The 15063-nt window shown below is 39.8% G+C and overlaps 1 protein-coding gene across 8 annotated transcripts in view; it reads right to left on the bottom strand.

Annotated features, from left to right (window-relative positions):
• The window catches only part of LOC116322626 (RNA-binding motif, single-stranded-interacting protein 3), a 163549-nt gene that overhangs the window by 97847 nt on the left and 50639 nt on the right, over positions 1 to 15063 (bottom strand). The window contains exon 1 of one of the 8 annotated variants that reach the window (XM_039619972.1): positions 392 to 471. The exons of the other annotated variants lie outside the window; for them this stretch is intronic. The gene's annotated coding sequence lies outside the window, so the exon portion shown is untranslated. Of the gene's footprint in view, positions 1 to 391; positions 472 to 15063 lie in introns of those variants that run through there. 8 annotated transcript variants of the gene reach the window in all.

The following is a 15063-nucleotide window of genomic DNA, read 5'->3' on the forward strand; positions in this document are numbered from 1 at the left end:
GCCACAATACTTGATTGAAAAAAATAATAATCAGCAACTGTTTTCTAGCTGGCTACAATTAAAGTCACCATTGGTGCTGACAAATCTCGCTCTCTGTCATAGTCTGCACTGGTCATCTGTCATTTTTCTGTAATACTAACATTTGCTGTTCTGAGGAGGATAGGGTGCAGGTCTCCATGTTCCTGCTCTTCAGCCTGCACACCTGTCCCCCATTATTCTGTCACCTGCTCCACCACCGAGCCTCTGCCAGATTGTTGTCCTACCGAGCAGTAATCAGACTTCTCTATGGCTCTAAGCAAAACCCGAGTATCTCCCATGCTAACCCCCTTGTGTTTCTCCTCCAGTGATTCCTCTGTGGCTGAATAGTAGTTACAAATCCAATTTCACTCACCTGTTTCTATTGGGCTGGTCTGCCTTCTCTGGGAAAACTTGGTCAAATACTAAGACTCTGGACTCACCTGCCTCCTTACACTCAAACCCTGACCAGTGGCTCCTCCCACAGCTCACCTCACATCACTCCCAAGTAAGACCTCACAATTTAAATGTGAATCAGCCTTTTTGCTCACAGTTTTGGACTCACTCATACTTTGGACTGGCTCATCTCCTCTATCTCAGGACTGCTGTCCCGAGTTGCCAGAGACTCCTTCCCATGCCCATCCTGTTTAACATTCCTTTTCTGAAGACACCTGTTGTGCCAGTAAAATCTGTGAACTTTGAGCTTTTGTCTCCTGGGTTCTGCTTAAGTGTCCATTTTATAGTTACTCCTTTCATGGTCACGACATTCTCCAGCTGGCTGAAAAGTGCTTTGAAGTCCCTCCCCGTCTGCTAAGGCGCCAACATGGCGCCAACATCCAGGTACTTGTGGTGTACTGCATGTAGTTTAAGTGCATCTATGCCCTTAAAATATCAAAGGTTTTGAAGTATGTGCTTCTGTAGACAGCATTGTAAAGCTAGCTGCTCAGCCATGCTTCAACACAATATGGTACTCTGCACCATCATCTAGCAAACATCCTAGAAGATGAGGTTATGTTTTACTACCTTCTGTTGAGGAATAAAAGTTTTAAAAGTAGCACAAGCTAAGCAAGTGGCATCCATGTTCTTAACCACGTATCCTATTTTGGGTCATTCTCCCACCCACCCTTCTCTAGTTTACCAAAAAACACAACATCTCTGAATGCACAACATGTCAAACCTTGAATTAAAAGTGCTACAGCTGCTCAATATGCATGAAAATCTCAGGAATTTCCCAGCACCTTGTTGATTCTGCCATAAAGAATTAAGGCAGTTCTGAAGTAAATAGGGCTCCAGCACTAGCCTCCTGTGACAACTAAAGTGGTTGGTGAATGTAAATCTTCAAGGGTGCTGCAGGATTTACCTGTAGGAGCAGTGATGCAGCATCAACGCACCACTAAATCTATGCAGTATTGGCTATTGACATAACAAGGTTCAATAAGCTCCTCCACTTCAGATTCCCCAGGTCTGATTTAAATACACTTATCTTTACCTTTTGTTCTCTCTGGGTCACCGACCATTTATTAGCCGCTTCCTTCCTTCCTCCACTATGTCCCTCGCTCTAATTAAATTCCTTGATCAAATCTGAGAGGGGCAAATATTCAGGGAATGAGAGAAGACAGAGAGGTGGGAGGAATGGGAAAATTGGTGGGATAGAAGGATGAAGAAATCAGAGTGTGAGAAACGGGAACATATTTAGTGAAATCTGCCCTCTGTGAGATCAGATGAACATATTTAGTGAAATCTGCCCTCAGTGAGATCAAATGATGACCTGAGTGCCGAGTATATAGAGGCAGAGCAAAACTCTGATGTACATGGAGTGAGTTAAGCTTAATAATTTTACACCAGGGACTCTAATTCAAAAATGCACTTTAATGTTGAAATGAAAATCACATTTTAGAGTCAACTGCCAAATCAAAACACATCTGGATAATGATGAGCAACTATGACGAGGGGATGTCGCAGAATTTTCCACAGGAAATTCCATTAGCTGGAATACTGAACGGCAACATGAAGTGGTGTTTAATACATTTATGCTTGTGAAGCATTTCAAGTCTCATGTCTTTTGTTATTGTGAGAGATGGTGCACAGCATCTCACGTCTGCAATTCAGAATCCAGGACTGAAGCATTCACAACAGAAAGACAGGGTTCGTCCATTTATTTAAAAAAACAGAAGCTCAACAGAAATAGCAGTCAGTGTATTCACATTAAATAATAACCCGACACAGTGTTTGGATTGATTTAAAGGCCTGATCAAATTACCTGGAAAAGGTTAAAAGTATCCATTACTGACTAACATGCTTTTGCTATCGAACACAGGGAGAAAAGGAGAATGCAACAGAGCTGCATAGAGCAACAATCTTACCCAACTGTATCCCGAAGGCATCAATCTACCTAAAGACTCAGTAAGGGGGAAAAAAATACAACACGAAATACACATATGATGTAAAATTGCAGCTCTAAGGACACTCAATTTCAAGACCAAAAAAAAAAAAAGCCTGCCACAATCTTTTGTAGGTTGCACAAAGACTTTAAGTTTTAAGGACTGAAATGTAGCAAATAAGAACAGGAGCAAGGAAAGGCAAACACAAGAAAACGAAAGGGAAGCAAGTCTGATAAAAGTGTATGAACACTGGAGAGAAAAGGAGGAGGAAAAAAGACATGAGAATAGCAAAGGAGGAAAGAAAGGCCACCAGAGGGGTCACTTCTGCTGTTAATAATTTATCCTTTAAAAACCAGTGTGAGGCTTTAATTGGTGCCGTGGCTAATCCTGAAACACACACACATACACACACACCTCGGGGAGCCTCTTAGCAGCTGTGCTCCAGCTAAATTGGCTACAGTGTAGCGGCGGCAGCAGCGAGTTCCCTCCAGGTATAACACAGTCAGCCAAAACAGCAATATCAGGCCTGCCAAGCCCGTCTCATAAATCTGGGCGTGACACTTCTCACTGTCTCACGCTCGCTGTCACGCTCTCAAAAGAAATCTTACGGCAAATCAAAGCGACAAGACGTTAGTCCCTTGGTATGGCTGTTAGCTAGATAAACACTCAGTTCACTTCAGCTGTAATCTGCATTTAGCTTAGGCAGAAGATGTTCTGTACAATGTAGGAGCCTTTCTGCATGACTTGGATTAAAGTCATTCATTTGACGATTTAAGGCTCGACTTAGTGCAGATCAAAATGACAACCTGTGAATCGAATTAGCCTTTTCAGACTGGAGGCTTCACTACAGTTTAAATAACTAAGTGATAATATAAACAATTATTATTATTATTATTATTATCATTATTATCATGTCATAACCAAATCAAAGGTTGTTTAAAGCTGTTTTGTTTAAACTCTGAGAAGGTATAACTGAGGGAAAATAAGATGCTAATGCTGTTATTTATGAGTTATTTATTTATTTATGCACTTAAACTTCCTCCAAACAAAGAAGAAAAAAGTGAAATGTCATGCAAAGCATTTAACATCATCCCTTCCAACACTGCCTTTGCCTAGGGACTCTGGCAGTATATCCCGGTCTGAAGGGCCATGGGAAAAATGGGAAAAGTCCTTATATCCAACCATCACACATCAGCTCTGCAGGCATGATAAGAACTTTGGCCGTGAGCTCATCCAAAGGGGAAACCCTGCTGCCTGTATCATGTCAAATCGCATACGCCAAGATTCTTCCTTAAAATTTAGACATTCAGCTAAAAAGCACAGGAAACTGGAGACTTTTGTCCTGTCCTGCTCTCTAATTGTTCTTCTTTTACTGTTTGCAGTTGGCACTTTTCTTTACTGTCCATATAAAGAAGCCCAAAACCCTCACAGAGCAAAGATTTAAATGTGGTTGACTTTACAGATGTGGTCTAAGACATGATGTCATTTAACACAACTCGCTTCAAGTAAGTTACACCAAAGACCAATGCCAGCTCACCATGGACTACTCACTTGATTTTCCTCTAAGTTGAGCTGTATCTCACATGCCTCTTCAGGTGACAGTGACAGCTGACAGCAAAACATGGAAATTCTCCACCATTTCATCTCATCCCTAATATTCCAGGAAACAACCTAGAATACAATATTTTACACTGTCAAATATTAAATGCTTTTCTCAAAGGCAAGTGGATCCAATAGCACACGGTACGTATCCAGCATGCACCACTCCATAAGCATAAAGATTTCACTGGCTGTCACCTGCGCTGCTGCTCAGCAAAACGTTAATCTGTCACAGCAGCTGATGCCACATTAAATCTAAGAATCAGATGTTACTAGCAGTGAATTTGTGAATTTGAGATGATGCATGACAGCATGCAGTTACTGTGGTTTTACAATAACCCCTGGTGCGTCACCTCACAGTCTGTGTTACCGTGAATTGCATTTCTACCTTGAGAATTAGATTTCCAAAGTGAGATAAAAACTAGCCCAAGAGTTGCTGGAGTCCAAAATCACCCAGACAGCAAGGTTATCAGCCAGACCCCGGCACCATGAGAATACATAGTGTCTCCCAAATCCTATTGTACCATGAAATGTCACAGCACATTAACTACAAGAGGGATTACCCTTCCTTGAAAGTAAAAGAGGGAGGGAGCCATTGAAAGGAGATAGAGAAACAGAGGGTGCCTGGGAATGTGTATGTGAACACATGCTGTTGCATTCAGGTAAGTATGGGGTTATATATATACATATATATACATATATATATATGGGGTTATATATATATATATATATATATATATATATATATATACATATATATATATATATATATATATATATTGCTATAAATGTTTTCCCTTATTAACACTTTTCTGTCCATCGACCAGTCCATCTATAGTTTCCTCTCTTTGCTCTACTTTTGTGCCACTGGACACGATAATCTCTAGATCATGATTTGGCTTTGCTTATGAATTATGTACACACACTCACAGACACATGCACTTGCACACAAAGCTTATCTATGGCTGGGAAGTTGTGCTAGGTTGGCAGACTGAGCCCAACAGCTTGTGGCAATACTTTGGAAAAAAGCAAAAGTCTGTCTCCACTGCTTTGTCTCTGTTTTGCCACTCCTCTTTTGTCAGCCCCATTTTCCTTCTGTCTGAGTGTGTCACTCAATCTGTAATTCAGCTAGACTTTATGTCTCTGGTTGACTGTTGTAAAGTCCAGATTGTATGTTTTGAACTCTCTAGGACTGTCTTTCAGCTTTCCGCCTGACATGTCTCGGAAGAGGGAAAAAAAGAAGAAGAAAAGAAAAAAAGCACCATATACCACTCTAGTGCACTGACAATACAGAGAGATGCACAATGAGATTCCTATACCAGAGTGACAGTAGATCTTTAAACCAAACAACTCTCTTCATATAAGATTATCTTAAAGGCTCTACATATTTTACATCCTCCCTTTCTTTCCCTGACTTCGTTATTTTTGCCTTTGCACTCCTCCTTAATCTAATCCGATTATTTGCTTCACTTTTCCTCAGCTGTTTTGCTTTAACTTTTTTTTGACCCAGAATCCTCTGCGGACGCTTGAACTACCACACACTTCCAGGCTAACTAACAACTCTCCTTTTTCACTTTAGCGTCTTAGTGTCTTTTAGTGTCTTTTAAAAAGAAAAAAAAGGAGGGAAAAAAAGGAACCGGTAAAGAGATTTCATTTGTTTTCAATAAACAGGATGACGAAGACCTGATTTTCACAACATGTGTTGGAGGAAGTAATTCACTGTAAGATTTCCAAGAAAGACTTCTTTGAGCTTGAAACTCCCAAATTCCTCAGACAGATTGATTACAAATGAAAAAAATTCAGGGCTATTGTTGTCCTCGCTAGGACTCGCTGACCACAAAGTGTGTAATAGTCTGAGGGGTGAGCACACTTATTACGATACGGTGGGATGGCGGGACTTCACGCAGAAAGCAACTGCTCTCCATGAAGAATACTGGTGCCTGACTGCAGTTTGCCAACGTTCCCATTGACAAGCCAGAATGCTGTTGGAACAATATTTTGTTTCATTTAAAATGAGATGCATTCTGTTTGAAGAAAGAAAAAAAAATCTAAGCATAATAACATCATTCTATCTTTAAACTGAATCAAAATGTCAGGACATCTGTCCACTAGACAGAGTGCCAAGCAGAAGGACAACTTCAGCACTCAAGTTATTTTACCAAAAGAACTGTACAGGAAGAATAATGTGCTATTGGGCAAGTCAAAGACCTTATTCCAACTTATGTGTTGTGGAAGACCCTAAAATTCATAGCAGGACACCCACCAACTGTATCACTGCAGTATGTTCCTAAGGTCTTAACTTAACCCACCCACCCTTATAAGCAGATCTGTTCCTTACTATGCAGTCACAGTCACTGTGCCGTGTAAAAAGAAATATCCATGAGTGGAATACAGTGACTTTTTGAAAATAATCTTTTGGATGAACTTACTGCAGTGCAAGAGGATTGGTAGCAGTTTCACCTCTGTATGCTTCGTATTTAATCCACTTTGGTCCTATTGAGATTAAAAAACAAAAGGCCTAAGTGCATGAATTCATCAGTGTGATTTTTTATTATTATTATTTTTTTTAATAATAGGAAGCACTCTAAACTAGCTTTAAAAAGAAAAAAAACATTCTGCTTGTTTCAGACTGAAAACAATATCACCAGCTTACAACTGTATTATCTTCTTATTCTGTACCAAAAAGAGACTAATCTGGAGTTATTGTATGCCTTGCATGCAGGTGGGTCCCCCACCGTACTGCCTGAGTGTCCCACACATCATTGATTTCTTCTTGAGAGAGACAGAGAGGACTCGGAGACCTCCGCTGAGAGGATAATTCTAGGGTTGGTATTGGTAAGAGTGCTACAGTTAGTATTATCTGCAGTGCACTGAAAGCTCCTCCTGATGTACGCAGAGTCTCCACTGCATCTAATCTAGCAGCTGACACTTTGTGTGTGTCTGTGTGTAACTGAGGTGTGTGAGCTTTTACATTAAACTACTTGCTATCAGTCTCATTTAATCCTACAAGTGTGCATGCACAGGCCTTAGATTTTAATCATAATGGTAGTTGGGGGTCGTAGAAGGTTATTCATGTGCTATTAATGTTGCTATGGAAAAAAAAAAAAAAAAAAAAAACTTGAATAAAAACCAAAACAACGGTTCCTAAACTAAAATAGTAATTGTTTCTATATACAGTGCCCTGTATAATCTTTAGGATTAAGACGATTTTTGTAGCTTTGCCTCTGATTTACAATCCACTGTGGTTGTGTACAAACAATGAATGTTTGACTCAAGTGCAGACTGTAATCTTTAATTCAAGAGGTTTTACAAAATTTTTGATGGACTGTTTAGGAATTAAATTTTTTTTTATACGCAGTTCCCCCTTTCAAAGGCTCAAATTTAATTAGTTAAGCTAAAATAAATGTAAAGATTTTAATACTTGGATGAAACTCCTTTGCAGCCAATGTCTGCCTAAACCCTGCAATCCATGGACACCAATAAATGCTGCTTTTCCTCTCAAGCTGCTCCACTTTTCTGCAGCCACCTTCAGTTTCTGCTTGTTTGTTGGTCTTTTTGCATTCAGTTTTGTATTTAACACTAGAAAAACATCCTTTATTGAACTGAGATCAGGTGAATGACTAGGCCATAGAAGAACCTCTCATTTCTTTGCCTTGCTTCACAGTGTAAATGACCCACTGTCCAGTCAGTTTTGTGGCATTAGGCTAAATCTGAGTAGAGAGTATAGCCCTAAAGATTCATCCTGCTACTTCTATTAGCAATCACATCTTTAATAAACACTAGTGACTGGCAGGCATTATACCCATACATCATAATGTTATGTCCACCGTGTTTACCAGATAATGTGGCACTGCTTTGGATCGTAAGCAGTTTAAAGTTAATCTTTGTTTAATCCTTCCACAGATTTTTTTCATTACTTTGCAGGTGTTTTAGATGTTTTGTGGCCAAATCTAGTCTGACCTTCCAGTTCTTGAGTATATTCAGTGTTTTGCAACATTTTGTATATACTTTCCGTTTCCATTCAGAAAGCCATCTCAACTTTGACAGTGATACACCTGCCGTCTCCTCCCATTTCTCTGTGATAGGTTTGTTTGGGTTTAGAGATTCTCTCACTTTCACTGCCATCTCTTTGGGTCTCATATTTAACATAACAGTGAAAGCTATAAACATAGAAATTCACTACTTTGACTCAACTTCAGATATTGTGTCTGCTTCATTTCACATGAAACAGCAAGGGAGCGGGCCTCAGCTTGCTGTAAAACTGCTTGTCAGTCAATTGTCCAATTAATTTGGAACCTCTGAAAATGCGGGACTGAAGAAAAATGGCTGTAATTCTTAAGCAGTTTGTACAAAAAAAAAAAAAAAAAAAAAGAAACCCATTGAAGTAAAGCTAAAAGTCTGCACTCTGATCATATATTGATTTACATTTCGCCGTGGTAATGTACAAAAGCAAAAGTACAAAATGGCAAAACTACAGAAATTGTTTGTCCCAGACATTATGGTGGGCACTATACCAGGACAATGACTCTGCTCTTGCTGTATAAAGTCAATAATGTTACAGTACTTATTACTTAAAATGAAAACACACCATAAAGTTCAATATTAGCATGGTTTTGGAAATTTGGTAAAGTTCTGTGAAATTCAGCATTGGTAGACTGAGTCAGTCCTAAGTCACAGGTCAGTTCAAAGTCAGCATGAGTCCAACAACAATGTCAAGCTCTGATAAGAGTTCTCCTAATGATGTTCAGCAGTATGTATTGCATGCCAAACATCCTAAATGCACAAAGTACATTTTAATGAAGTCAAAATGGGCTCCATAGAATTAGACGCATGTTCATACTAACCCTGTAAAAGCACCCATCAACCATGCACTTTCTACTTAGCCAGACAAATTGATTGTGCACACATAAAGATGAAAATGTACAGTACATGAAGATACTGCCTCTCAGGCTCTTAATTATTTATGCAGGAAGTTAAATCAATGAAAAATGCAGATTGCTCTTGTACCACATGTAGCAGACAAATGTCTCTGTCTCCTCCAATGGTTCAGCACAAATGACAGCATGCTTGTGGAATTCAAATTTTTCCCCCTTTTCTTGCCTCTGACAGTTCACTGTTTACTTACTGTGAACAGAAGCAATAACTACATTTGTATAAACCCTTATTTAGCAGCATCTCCAATTTATGCTCAAGTTGCTGCTGCCAAAATGTGACAACCCAAAGACAAGTACTCATTCAAGTGTTTTGTGAGCATCTATTTGTTAATGTCTCAATAGCTGAAACTGCACTGCACAAATAACACCTATAAGCGACCCTTAAATCTTGCCTAAACAGCTGCAGAATGTAACAAAAATGTTCAAAAGAAAAAGAATCATAAAAGGGAGACGGCTTTAAAAAAAGCAGCGTTTTGAAGCAGCTATGTTGTCTGTTCAAGTTAAAATAACCTCACCTCAAGCATTTGAAACCACTTGAAAAGTTATTTTTAACCCTCAGACATCACTCTCCCACTCTCAGAGAGACAGTTCTGCAAGCCTTACCCAAAGAACTATTATGGTTGGATACTTTTTAAGGGCTGCCTGGATAGGGGAGCTTGAATATGTAGTAATTTGGCCTCAGTACTGGCAGGAACTGAAAGGTTGTAAGTACTTTTAAAGAAATAAACAGCTGCATTAGCTGTAATCTACCTCCCATCTTCACTGAGATAAAGAATCTGGTACACACTGTGGCTGACACTGTAAAACCTCCATACCTCGCCTTCACAATGCCACTTCTCCGTGGTAACAAACACAATGTACAAGCACAGAATATTGCTGAGATGCCAGAACAATGATTAGTGTTCTCAGTGCTGTTCTAGCGGCTCTGGTGGCTCGGCTAATCTGCTGCTTTATTGTACAGCAGCACCGATATCAGCACCAGAGCAAGTGCGTCCAACAGTCGCACGCACAAACCCGATTCCAACATTGTCACACAAGAACTCGTCTCTCAGGCGCACATGCACGCGCTCAGAGTGCGCTGAAAGGCCAGGCAGTACAACACGCCTCAGTAGTGTGTGCCAGCCTAATCTAGTCAGGCCTTTTATCCCATCTCCTCCCTCCACTTCCACTTAAATCAACACTTCACTGAGGGCTACAAAGCTAGTTTGCATCCTCGACACATCCACTACGCATGTGCACGTGCACACAGGCGCACACTTTACTTCTCCTCCTTCATCGTTAGTCTGTTTATCTTTCACTTTGGCACACTCGCCTCATCTCTCTGTGTCTCAGGCACAAGCAGGAAAACACATCACACAAATGCACACTCCTGTGCATGCGCATGCTCACACACTCTTCAAGTCACACACCAAAACATACTTACAGCAGACTCTAGCACAACTTTGAAAAAGGCTGGGAGTCTCCGAGGAGATGCTGCAGTGTGAATGAATAAAAGCTGAATGTAGCTTAACAATCTGTGCTCAGCCGAGTGAGCTGGCCATTGCCCAGGCAGTAAGTTGGTACCCCTGTAAACAAAAGGATGACTATATGCTGACTGCTATTATATCGTTTCCAAAAGCCTACTGGATTGGGGGCTTTAGCCATGTTCTTCATATCAATGCCTGCTATTTGTAAATGTCAAATTCATTTTTCATAAACCTCAACCCAGCTTTCCAGCAGGCAACACAACTTGGTGATTTGGTCTTTTTATCTTTAGAAAATGACTGGCATACAGGCAACACAGAATTTCTAACACACACAAATTCTGGGAAATGTAAACTTTCAAGTGTCATTAGTAGGCATTCACTTGGACTAACTCTCTGCAATCAGCATCAGCCTATATTTGGACTGCATTAACATGTACACCACTCCTCCACCCACACAGACAGCTCTGATAAAAGCACAAGAGGTCCAAAAAGTAATTTGACTGGGCTCCAACAAAAGAAGTGTTTTCACAGGATAATCCCTGACTGGGAGTGTGGCTATAGGGGTTCAGTACACGGTTTTATGTGTGAAAGTGTACCAGAACTGTAGATAGAGGGTGTCTCTATTTGTACTTGTGCAATTGTGTGTGTGTACATGGGGGTGGGGGGGTATTTGGGGCAAGCTGAGCAGGGAGAATTTTATTCAGGATTTCATTAACAGGGAATAGGAGATGTTTGTTCTGGCCAGCCACCTCTGGCTTAGGGACAAGAGTGTGTCTGTAGCCCAGCTAAACTGTCTGCAAGGGCAAACACTGTGGCAGTTTTATGGAGTTAAACTCTGTTTCTTTAAAAATTCCTCTCAAATGGAGAAAGAAAATGTACAGAGGTCAAGCACCAGGACCTTGTTCCCACTTGGAGACAATCCATTTTGCTTCTGGATACAAAAAAATGTTTTGTGTGTCTTTGCAAGCACTCTAAAAGTGACCAGAACTGAAACGGTATCAGTGGTTAGCGGCCATTATGAAGAGTCTGACTGCACATTGAAAAGCGCACTTTAATGCATTGAAAAGTGAGGCTTTCATTCCACACGCACAGTACTTTACAACATACACAAATGAATGTTTTCAAACAGAAATACACACTCAAAATCCCATCAGTCTGCAGTTATTTGACCCAGAAAAGACTTGAGAAATCCCTAAATACTGAGGTCTTATGTTGTGGGGTATAACCTTAATGTGTGTTTTAAAGTTTACCATACGTGTTAGCAAAGAAAATTTGTGGGATATAATGAGCTCTAGGATTTTCCACCCCCCACACCAACCTGTGCATATCTTAAGCTGGATTTCTAGTTAATGCACGGTTTTTGCAGGGGTCTCACTGCTGGCACCTATTTAGTTGGTTTTGACTCACCACAACTCTGGAAGGATTTATCGTACATGATTGGACAGCATCGCCAGTCAGTCATACTCCAGTAACCTCTACGGAACACTGGAAGGCTTTGATCTTTTTTAAAATATGAGACAGAAGCAGGTAAAGTGGGCGGGGAGAAGATTTTTAGTAGAAAGTGACATCAAGGTCATAATTATACAACTTTCGGTATTAAATATTAGCTATTCATGCCAAGAAGACAAGAGGTTCTTCCATGATATTGTATGCAGATTTTTCGCAGTTTTCCTCACTGAAATTTTTTTTTTAAAGTACAACAGCTATGACTACTCTAGCACAACTGCTAATTTCATGTATTCAAGAGAAGGAAAGGGAAATACTGCTACATCTTTAACAAAATGCAATGACTCATAACTATGTATGGAATTTTACAGGGGGAAATTTTCCTCTGAACGGGGGTGGGGGGTGGGGGGGATATAAAGAAGGAAGTGCTAAAGAACACCACATGGGGAAAATCCCTTAGGCCAATCTTTCAATTATCTATCTGGTCCCTGGTGTAGGGATCACACATCCACCAATGCACAAACCCACCCTGCTGCAGTTCCATCGGGGAGTACACACAGTAAATGGAAAACATGATTAAGAAAACCAAACCCTGATGTTGATTGCTATAATAAGATCATATGCACACCTTACATGCAAATAATGTCTGTTTGTTATAGAGTTATATTTTTAACTATAGTCCTGAACACAAATACACTTTTTCATACAAAGCATTTTAATGAAATCTGAATGTGTTTATCAAGAAACAGCAAAATGATCACAATTGAATGTTTTGCTTCATAGATTTAATGTGTACTATACTATAATAGCCAGATTTCGTAGTATATTTTGTGGTTCTACCGGCAAACAAGAAGTGGCAACTAAAAAACTATTTTCTTAGTAAAATATACAAATAAGTAGAGGAAAAGTTTTACATGTGCAGCGATATATGGAGAGAGCTCAAGATGAGTAACGTAGACTGGAGTTCTGCACAAATCTGAAAGTGTTTCATAAAAACAAACATTGTTGGTCATTACATTTATTATATTTATCTATGATTCCAACAATTTTGGCCAGTTTTCCAAAAATACTATTCTCTCACACACACAGCTGTCAAGTTGAAGGCCTCTGCCAACTTACATAAAATCCTAGATATCTAATCAGTTGTACTGAGCATCACAGGAAGCTTCTAGATCAGAAGACAGACTGATTAAGCAATATCACAAGGGAGTGCTCTTGTACTGAATGTACAGCTGTGATTTGATCATCGGCAGGAGGATGTAGGTTGAATGCCAAAGATAACCAAAACTGTGTTGTAAGTTTCATAATAATTTGTGAAATACAAAAAAATGATAATATTTTGAATGATTTTCTTGCTTGGACATGAAAAAAAAAAAAAAAAAAAAAAAAAAAAAAAAAACAGGAAGACTAACCAATTTCAGATAGCTAGAAAAATCTTTTAATGTGTTATTTGTCAGCTGTTCCTGCATGCGACTTTTAAGGACACTGAATATGTTGCAATGTTTTTAAGCTTTTCACATTCATTTTATGCCAAGGCAAACAGATGATCTTGAATTAGCAAACTAGCAGCACCCTAATATCTTAGTTGTGGCTAAAGTACTAGTACCATATCCTCCTCCCTCCGGCAGCACCTCTGAAGCGTTAGATCCCTATATAAATTTTGTTGAGGTTGCAGAGCTCACTCTTGTTTTCCAGATGAAGCAATGATGGCACAACACTGTACTTTACTTGGTCTTCAAAATAAAAGTTAAAATTTCTACTTCTGAGACTAAACGAAGTTAGTTTGCAGTTCAAAGTTGTGCTGTTATTGCTCTCCTCCAGTTTGTGCAGGTTGGCTGATGTCACGTGAGCACAGCTGGAGGTTTACACCAAAGTGTCCAGGATTCTTTCATAACCATCATAAATGACTTTTTTTTTTAAATTAACAGTTTTTAAGGTCTTGAACTTTTCACCTCAGAAACGATGGTGATCATTTCCACCAAATGTACTCTAGGGGCACTGATTTAATGCCTCTTGACCAGTCGACTAAATGCTCTACAAGAATCTTTAAAACACAGTCAGTGTGTCTGACTGAAACACTTGGCATTTGACTGACCACTGCAAAAACTGAAATTCCCTCTATAAAAAACAAAATTATGTTGACCAATGCATTTAAAAGTTTTCCTTTTTACACATCATATTTCTCAGCCTTCCATCTGTTCTCAAACCGTTAAGGATTATTAACATTCTGTATTTACAGTAGGTTTGTAGGCCACAGGCCATAAAATGCAAATCTGGAGCTGTCCCACTGTAATTTGTGAAGACCTGAACGGTATCTTCCATCTCTACAAACTAGATCAGGCTCATGGCCAGGGGCCATAGTCTGTACACTGAATCACACACACACACTTAAAATAGCTAACAGCTAGAGGTTGTGCTCTGTGTCTCTCCCTTTTCACCACACCAATAAAGTCTTTGTCAGGCACTTAGCGGTGTTCTAAAAGGAAGCACAGTGACGGCCAGAGCTGTTCGTCTCAAAGAGTTGTGATATCAGTGAGGGTCTTGGACATTTCTTAAGCCCTCAGTGTTTTAGTTTCTGCTTCCTGCAAGTAAATTTAACTCCGAACATATTTTTAAAAAAAATAAAATCTGTGGACTGGAATTATGTTTGATGCCAGACAATATTATTATTCTATCAGGAAGTGTTGGGGACTGTTGGAGCCTTCAGTAATTTCCGTTGTGTAACTGTTAGAGGTAGAGGGCTCTGACAGGAGCTTTTAAGAGGCAAAGAATCCATTAGACAAGGGTCGCTACAAAGTGGCCAACTATTAAAAATGCAGCAGCACCATTATTCCCTGACTGAGCCTACAACTCCTGTCTCCTTCACAGCGTCGCTCTTTATTTCCCTTTGGATCGTTATCTCTTCTTTTTCTTCTTTTGAATTCTTTTCGCTACAGCCATCTGTTCTCTTTTTGATACGTCTCCTTCACATCCCTTTTTCGCCTCTATCCTGCCTTCTCCTTCCCTCCTGCACATATTTTTCTATTATAAAACTGGCAGGGGTGAGCTTCTCTCACCCCTCTGTGCATGAGCTGACCCGCTGAAGCTTTTTCATTCCTATTTAACATAGTAAGGCAATGGTCAGCAACCGCTACTGTACCGGGACAAGAATAGAACAGCCCACGGAGAATAATAAATGGACATATATGGGTGGTTAGGAGAGTCCCTTTTAAGCAGTAAAAA

The sequence above is a fragment of the Oreochromis aureus genome, linkage group 11 (genome assembly GCF_013358895.1).
Source record: "Oreochromis aureus strain Israel breed Guangdong linkage group 11, ZZ_aureus, whole genome shotgun sequence".
Classification (NCBI taxonomy): domain Eukaryota; kingdom Metazoa; phylum Chordata; class Actinopteri; order Cichliformes; family Cichlidae; genus Oreochromis; species Oreochromis aureus.